The sequence below is a fragment of the Thamnophis sirtalis genome, unplaced genomic scaffold (genome assembly GCF_051295495.1).
Source record: "Thamnophis sirtalis isolate CommonGarterSnake01/CBP01778 unplaced genomic scaffold, rThaSir2_p1.2 scaffold_4, whole genome shotgun sequence".
Taxonomy (NCBI): Eukaryota; Metazoa; Chordata; class Lepidosauria; order Squamata; family Natricidae; genus Thamnophis; species Thamnophis sirtalis.
The window spans coordinates 134,765,820-134,773,182 of NW_028261384.1; the positions used below are offsets into that span (position 1 = coordinate 134,765,820).

General features: G+C 42.0%; 1 non-coding gene across 1 annotated transcript; it reads left to right on the forward strand.

The window, feature by feature from the left end:
- Window positions 1-3,137: 3,137 nt before the first annotated feature.
- Window positions 3,138-3,617, forward strand: LOC106553680 (Ig heavy chain V region). Its single transcript, XR_015696526.1, has 2 exons — window positions 3,138-3,186; window positions 3,307-3,617. It is a non-coding gene; the product is annotated as an Ig heavy chain V region (transcript).
- The last annotated feature ends 3,746 nt before the right edge of the window (window positions 3,618-7,363 follow it).

Sequence of the window (7,363 nt, forward strand, 5' to 3'; positions counted from 1 at the left end):
ACAAAAAATGAAATGTGCAGAGGATTTGGGAGGCCTCAGAGTGCAAAAAACTTTTTAAAAAAATACCTCTTCAAAATCTTGGTGCGTCTTATACTCCTATGCGTCTTATATTCTGAAAAATATGGTAGATAAATAGATACAACCCAGGTCTGAACATTCTTGTGGGACAAATGTTGTTAGAGTAGTTTCTAGTCCAGTGGGTGCTTCTAGACAGCAATGACTTATAAATTATAATCTCAGTTGTGGTCATAAATCAAGGAATGTGTGCGTCCAGATGCACTCCATACTCTTTGTATGACAAAAATATATTGTTTACTGGATTTAAATACACTCCTGGACTTCATCACATATTTATAGAGGTCCCAGCAGGGTTTATGCAAAACCAACATGACTTTCATTTTCTATTTAGACTCTCATTCGTCTTCTACATTCTCATCTCAAGGTGCAAAAGACATCCCTTGAAAACATTCCTCACAATGACACTCCACTTCTTAATTCTCATCATGCTGGTTGCCTTCTCCAGAGGTTTGCAGTTTGGTCCATGTTAAGCTTCTTCTATCACTCAGGGAAATTTCCTGTCTTTCTAATCATTATCCAATTATGCTTGATTCTTTAATTGTTGTTGTTGTTATTTTTCATTAGGTGGCCTCTCCCAGGTTGTTCTGACCCAGTCAGATGCAGTGGTGAAGAAACCAGGAGAATCCCATAAATTGACTTGTGCTGTCTCTGGATTTGACCTTAACAGTTACTATATGAATTGGGCTCGTCAGAAAGCTGGCCAAGGATTGGAATGGCTTGTTTACTATTACTCATCTAATACTGGGTATTATTCGCCAAATATCCAAGGACGTTTTACTGCCTCCAGAGACAGTTCCAACTGCTATCTCCAAATGAACAACCTAAAAGCCGAGGACACAGCTGTCTATTACTGTGCAAGACACACAGTGAAATAGATCTTAAGGGATCTCATGCAAAAACCTTTCCTTTCACTACTGAAATGTCTCTCTAGGCGACAGCAGAGAACCACAAAATAAGTTATGTGACCATCTGGAACAAAATCACCCAGGCAGGGAAAGGATGGAAATGAAACGGAAAAGCAAATATATACCCCCTTCCAGAGGCCAGAGGACATCTCAAAATGTCTTCCTTTCCCTCTTCAGGGATTCATTTTAGAAAGACTCCTGGTCTTTCTTCCACAAGAAGCCATATTTTTCATTAAATGTTTTGATTGTATCGAATTTCCTCTCCTGCTGTTTCCCTGAATCATGTTGTGTTTTGTTAATGTATATTGGACATAACCAATATAAACTAGAGGCAGACAGCTGTGGATTTTAGCTCTCTTTCCTCAATTTTTTAAAAAACGTACCCCAAAATAACAGAGTCCTCCCAGTCTCATTTTCCTTACGCCCCAGTGAATGAGGGGGGTACATAATAACAGCAATCATTTAGGTTTGCAAAGGCCTCAACCACAAGACCAGAAGGGGAGAAATTCTGTCTTTAGTGTGTGAAATTCAATGGATGCCAAACAAGATCATAGTTCCCAACTATTGCAAATTGTTGAAATGCTTTTTTCAGTCATGATACCTGCATAGATCTGCATAAATCTGAACCTACGGAAAGGGAATTCTGCAAAATACATCACACTACTAGTAAAAGGGAAATGAAACACCAAATATCGTGGCATTGTAGTTATTTGCATTCAGTTTGCAGCTATCCCAACACGTAAGAGCATTCAATAGAAAATTAGGAGACAATTATGTGGTCAGTGATGTTTGTGGATTGAAATCCTTTCTTTTTCCCAAGGGGTCTTTTTCAGACATACTTGTAGAATGTCTGGGCCAGGAATGGTGAGACATGGAAGCCAACTCTATATGAATTAGTTCTGACGTCAACCTAGCCAAAGACTGGAATTGATAGTTTACTATTACTCATCTAGTAGCAAATATTATTCACCAATAATCCAAGGAAGTTTTATGGCCTTCAAGAACAGTTCCAACTTCTACCTACAAATGAACAACTTAAAAGCTGAAGACACAGCTGTCTATTACTGTGCAAGATGGGACAGCAGAAAACCACAAAATGAATTGTCTACAATCTGGAACAGAATCACTCAGGCAGAGAAGGGATGGAAACAAAAAGGCAAAACAAATATACCCCAAAATATATCATTACTCCATCCTTGGTGTTGTTAAATCTGATTTGCTTTGCTTTGATGTTTAACAACACATATACTGTTTCTAGCAAAGCAATGCCCATTTGGATCAATGGATTTGCTTAACAATGAAAAGATTATCTTATCAATCACAGAAAATAATGGTTGAAAATGTGTGTCCAGTCATGTAGTTTCCTCTACTTGTGACAGCACTGGTTTACAAATAAAATTCCGGTCTAAAAGTTGAGGACTGCTTGCATCCAGATCACAGGTGGGTTCCTACCAGTTCCCACCAGTTCGGTAGAACCGGTTCGTCAAATCTACTGAACCGGTTAGAAGAGGTTCCACCAGTGGACCCGGAAAGCAGGCCACACCTACAGAAGAGGTTCCAAATTTTTTTGAAATCTACCACTGACATACACACACACACACACACACACACAGACTCACACAGAGAGAGAAAGAGAAAGAGAAAGAGAAAGGAAGGAAGGAAGGAAGAAAGAAAGAAAGAAAGAAAGAAAGAAAGAAAGAAAGAAAGAAAAAGTGAGAGGTGAAAGAAAAAAAGAAAAAAGGGACAGAGAGACAAAAGGAAGGAGAGAGAGAGAGAGAGAGAGAGAGAGAGAGAGAGAGAGAGAGAGAGAGAGAGAGAGAGAGAGAGAGAGAGAGAGAGAGAGAGAGAGAGAACACATGGCCGGCAAGCTACTCCTACCAGGTCACATGGCCGGCAAGCCACTCCCACAAAGAAGACCACACCCACAGAGTAGGTTCGAAAATGTTTTGAAACCCACCACTGATCCTGATGTACCCCATCATCGTGTGTTCTCTACTAAATTTCAGTACATTTCTAGACTTCATCTAATATTTATACAGGTCCCGGTTGGATTTATGCAAAGCCAACAAGACTTTCACTTCCTATTTAAACTCTCATTCTGCTTCTTCGGGTTCAACTCAAGGTGCAAATCTCATCCCTCCAAACTTCTTCACAATGCCATCCCTCTTCTTAATTCTCATCATGCTGGCTGCCTTTTCCAAAGGTCTGTAATTTGGTCCATGTTGAGTTTTTTTCTAGCACTCAAGGGAATTTCATATCTTAACTAGGGCTCTTACTTCCTAAACCTCATCCAATTGTGCTTGGCGTTTTTTTTTCTCATTAGGTGGCCTCTCACATATAGCTCTGACCCAGTCAGATGCAATGGTGAAGAAACCGGGGGAATCCCATAAACTGACTTGTGCTGTTTCAGGATTCAGTGTTAACAGCTATGGGATACATTGGGTCAGACAGAAACCTGGCCAAGGACTGGAATGGCTTGTTTACTACTTCTCGTCTAGTAGCAACTATTATTCCCCAACAATTCAAGGACGTTTTACTGCCTCCAAGGACAGTTCCAACTACTATCTGCAAATGAACAACCTAAAAGCCGAAGACACAGCTGTCTATTACTGTGCAAGAGACACAGTGAAATAGATCTTAAGGGATCTCATGCAAAAACCTTTCCTTTTGCTACTGAAATGTCTCCATAGGGGGCAGCAGAGAACCACAAAACAAGTTGTGCAGCCATCTGAAATAAAATCACTCAGGCAGGAAAGAAATGAAAATGAAAAGGCAAAACAAAAATACCCCCAAAGATATTATTGTTCCACACTAAGTGTGGTTGAACATCTTTCGCTCATTGCTTTCTCACTATTTGGCTGTGGTTTCCTGCAGGTTCAAGACATCTCAAAATGTCTTCCTTTCCATCTTCATTTCCATTTCAGAAAGACTCCTGGTCTTTTTTTTCCACGAGAAGCCATATTTTCCATTAAAAGTTTGTATTTGTATTGAATTTCCTCTCCTGCTGTTTCCGCAAGTCAAGTTATGTTTTTTAAATATATATTGGACGTATCCAATATAAACTAAAGGCAAAAAGCTGTGAATTATAGCTCTCTTTCCTCAATGTTTAAAAATCATAACCTGAAATAGCAGAATCCTCCCAGTCTCATCCTCCTTACACCCCACTGAATGAGGGGGCTACTTGTCTGAACGGCTTCTGAATATTTGATGACAGGTTCTGATCAGTGGTGGGTTTCAAAATTTTTTAGAACCTCTTCTGTAGGTGTGGCCTGCTTTGTGGGAATGGCTTGCCAGCCATGTGATCTGGTGGTTGTGACTTGGCGGACATGTGACTGGGTGGGCGTGGCCAACTTGTAAAATGGGGTGAAACTCACTTAGCAACACTCTTGCTTAGCAACCAGAATGTTGGCTCAGAAGCTCTGGCATTTGAAGCATGCAAGTCTTAAAGCTGTCAAGTTACAAGACCCTTGCTCCCCTAACCCTTTAGAAAAAAAACACCAAGGGTGTTCAAACTTGACAGATTTAATACTTGTGGACTTCAACTCCCAGAATTCCTCCTCCAGTCATGTTGGCTCAGAAACTCTGGCATTTGAAGCACCCAAGTCTTAAAGCTGTCAAGTTACAAGACCCTTGCAGCCCTAACCCTTTGGAAAAAATACCTCAGGGGTGTGGAAACTTGACAGCTTTAAGACTTTAAGGTTTAGATAGGACTTTTAGAGGTGGGTGGGGCAATTGGTGAGCCAGCCAATCAGTGAGCATCAGAGGGGGCAAGCGTGGTGTAGATGGGTGGGGGGAGGGAGCTGGAACCGGTTCTAAACGGCACTGTAGATTTGTGGAACCTCTTCTGTAGAAGAGGTTAGAACTGGCAGGAACCCACCCCTGGTTCTGATCCTTAAAATATCAAAATGGTAATAGGTTTGGTTTAAATCTATCAAAGTCCCTTTTCCATTGAGATTTGCATTTTTCTTCTTTGCAAACGGTACTCATTTCTGGATCAGATGACTCCATCAGCTGCAAGTTGTTGTCAGCCGTGCAAGCTAGACCAGATTAGGAAACAAAAGCCATGTAGAGCAAATATTGGTTTTATTAGAAAGATGTCGTGATAGAGTCTTTCAAATCACAATGCCCTTGCCCTCCTTTCATCTTTGAGAGAGTGAGAGAGGGTTTGGTCTGAGATGTTGTCTCCGGTGATACTTCTGACCCAGATCCATGTTTCTTTTATCTGACTCATCTCCTGGTATTGGCGGTTCCTCCTGTCCTTCAAGACCACTTCCTTGGGCCTCTGCATTTGGATCAGAGGTGGGTTGCTACAGTAGCAGCAGCGGTGGGAAGCTCTGCCCACTTGCCCAGACAAATCTGTGCATGCGCAGAAGTGCCACGCATCCCTGAACCGGTAGTAAATAAATTAGCAACCCACTTCTGATTTGGATTACTGTAAAGTACTCTGCCCGGGACTGCCCTTTAAGTCTGTTTTTAACCTGCACTGCTCCAGAAGATAGAGGCATGGGCAGATCACAAATTTCTCATCTGTTAGTTCCACTGATCCCCATTTCAAAGAATTGCTTATTAGCCATACTAGCTCAACCTATCATAGGACCAGTTGATTTGTTTTACTTCAATGTTTCTGTCTCTTAAAGGTTAAGGTTCCTGACCCTAGGGGGTAGTGCTCATCTCTGTTTCAAAGCTGAAGAGCCAGCGCTATCCAAAGATGTCTCTGTGGTCATGTAGGAGGCATGACTAAATGCCAAAGGCGCACGGAGTGCTGCTACCTTCCCACCAAAAGTGGTTTCTATTTTTTCTACTTGCATTTTTACATGCTTTCAAACTGCTAGGTTGGCAGAAGCTGGGACAAGTAACAGGAGCTCACTCTGTTACATGGTGCTAGGGATTCAAACCACTGAATCATTGCCGACTTTTCTGATCAACAAGTTCAGCATCTTAGCCACTAAGCCACTATGCCCCTGTTCTCTGTCTTTTAAGGCCTGCCAAATCTGCTCCAGAATGGGACAGCAATAACATTAGCACTTTGACTTATATACCACTTTACAGTGCTTTACAGCCTCTCTAAGCCGTTTACAGAGTTGGCATGTTGCCCCCAACAATATGGGTCCTCATTTTACCCACCTCAGAAGGATGGAAGGCTGAGTCAACTTTGAGTTGGTGAGATTTGAACTGCAAAATTGCATAAGGGCCTAAGAGATGCTTCAATTATTAAAGAGTTACTGAACTCCATTTCCACTAGCATTTTTATTTTATATTTGTTTTGCAGGCAAGGGAAATAGGAAGTGGCTTAGCCTGGGAAACTCCCACCTCAGTCCGTTCAGAACTGAGATGACAATTTCTCTCTCTCTGGGTTTATCAAAAGGAACAGAAAGAGGTTGAGGAGCCGACCTTGCAACAAAGCTCGGTTTTAAGACTGAATTTATTTTTCACCCCTCGATAAAAGGAAGGAATTCACGCAAATTTTACAAGATGCAGTGCTGATGAGTTCCTTCAAATAAGCCCATCCACTTTGAGATCGTCATTTCCTTTCAAAGTTCTCACTGGGTCAACCTAAATGGCCATCATGACATCATGGTTTGTTGCATTTTGTCTTGCAGCCCTCCCAAGATGTAAGAAAATTTATTGGAAAATTAAGAGACCTACATTATATTTGGTCAGTGGTGTTGGTTGTTCGTTACAATCCTTCCTTTTTTTTTCTTTTTCCCCCAAGGGGTCTTCTCAGACATTCAGCTCACACAATCTGGGCAGGGAGTGCTGAGACCTGGAAGTCAACTCAACCTAGTTTGTAAAGTCACAGGTTTCTCCATTGCTACTTCTTCATCTTACGCTTGGCATTGGGTCAGGCAACCCCACGGGAAAGGTGTGGAATGGCTTTCAGCCATTAACGTCAACAACGGAGGCAAATGGTATGCTAGTCCTGTAAAAAGCCGTACCACCACTTCTGCAGATCAATCCAGGAACGAGTTCTCTCTCCAAGTGAATTCTCTTGTAGCTGCAGACTCAGCTATGTATTTCTGTTTCCGAGAACACACAGCGTGACACCATCTATTTGTGGCCTGTAAAAAACAATGTAGGGGGAGGGTGGGGGGAAGAGGGAGAGACAGAGGCAGAAGGACACACACACAGAGAGAGACAGAGAGTGAGAAAGATTGTGTGTGTGTGTGAGAGAGAGAGAGAGAGACTGAGAGACACACAGAGACAGACAGAGAGACACACAGACAGAGAGACAGACAGAGAGACACATACAGAGACAGACAGAGAGAGACAAAGAGACAGAGAGTCAGAGAAACAGAGACAGACAGAGAATGAGTGAGAGAGAGACAGAGAAAGGAAAAGACAGAGAGTGAGTGGGAGAGAGGCAGAGAGAGATAGAGAGT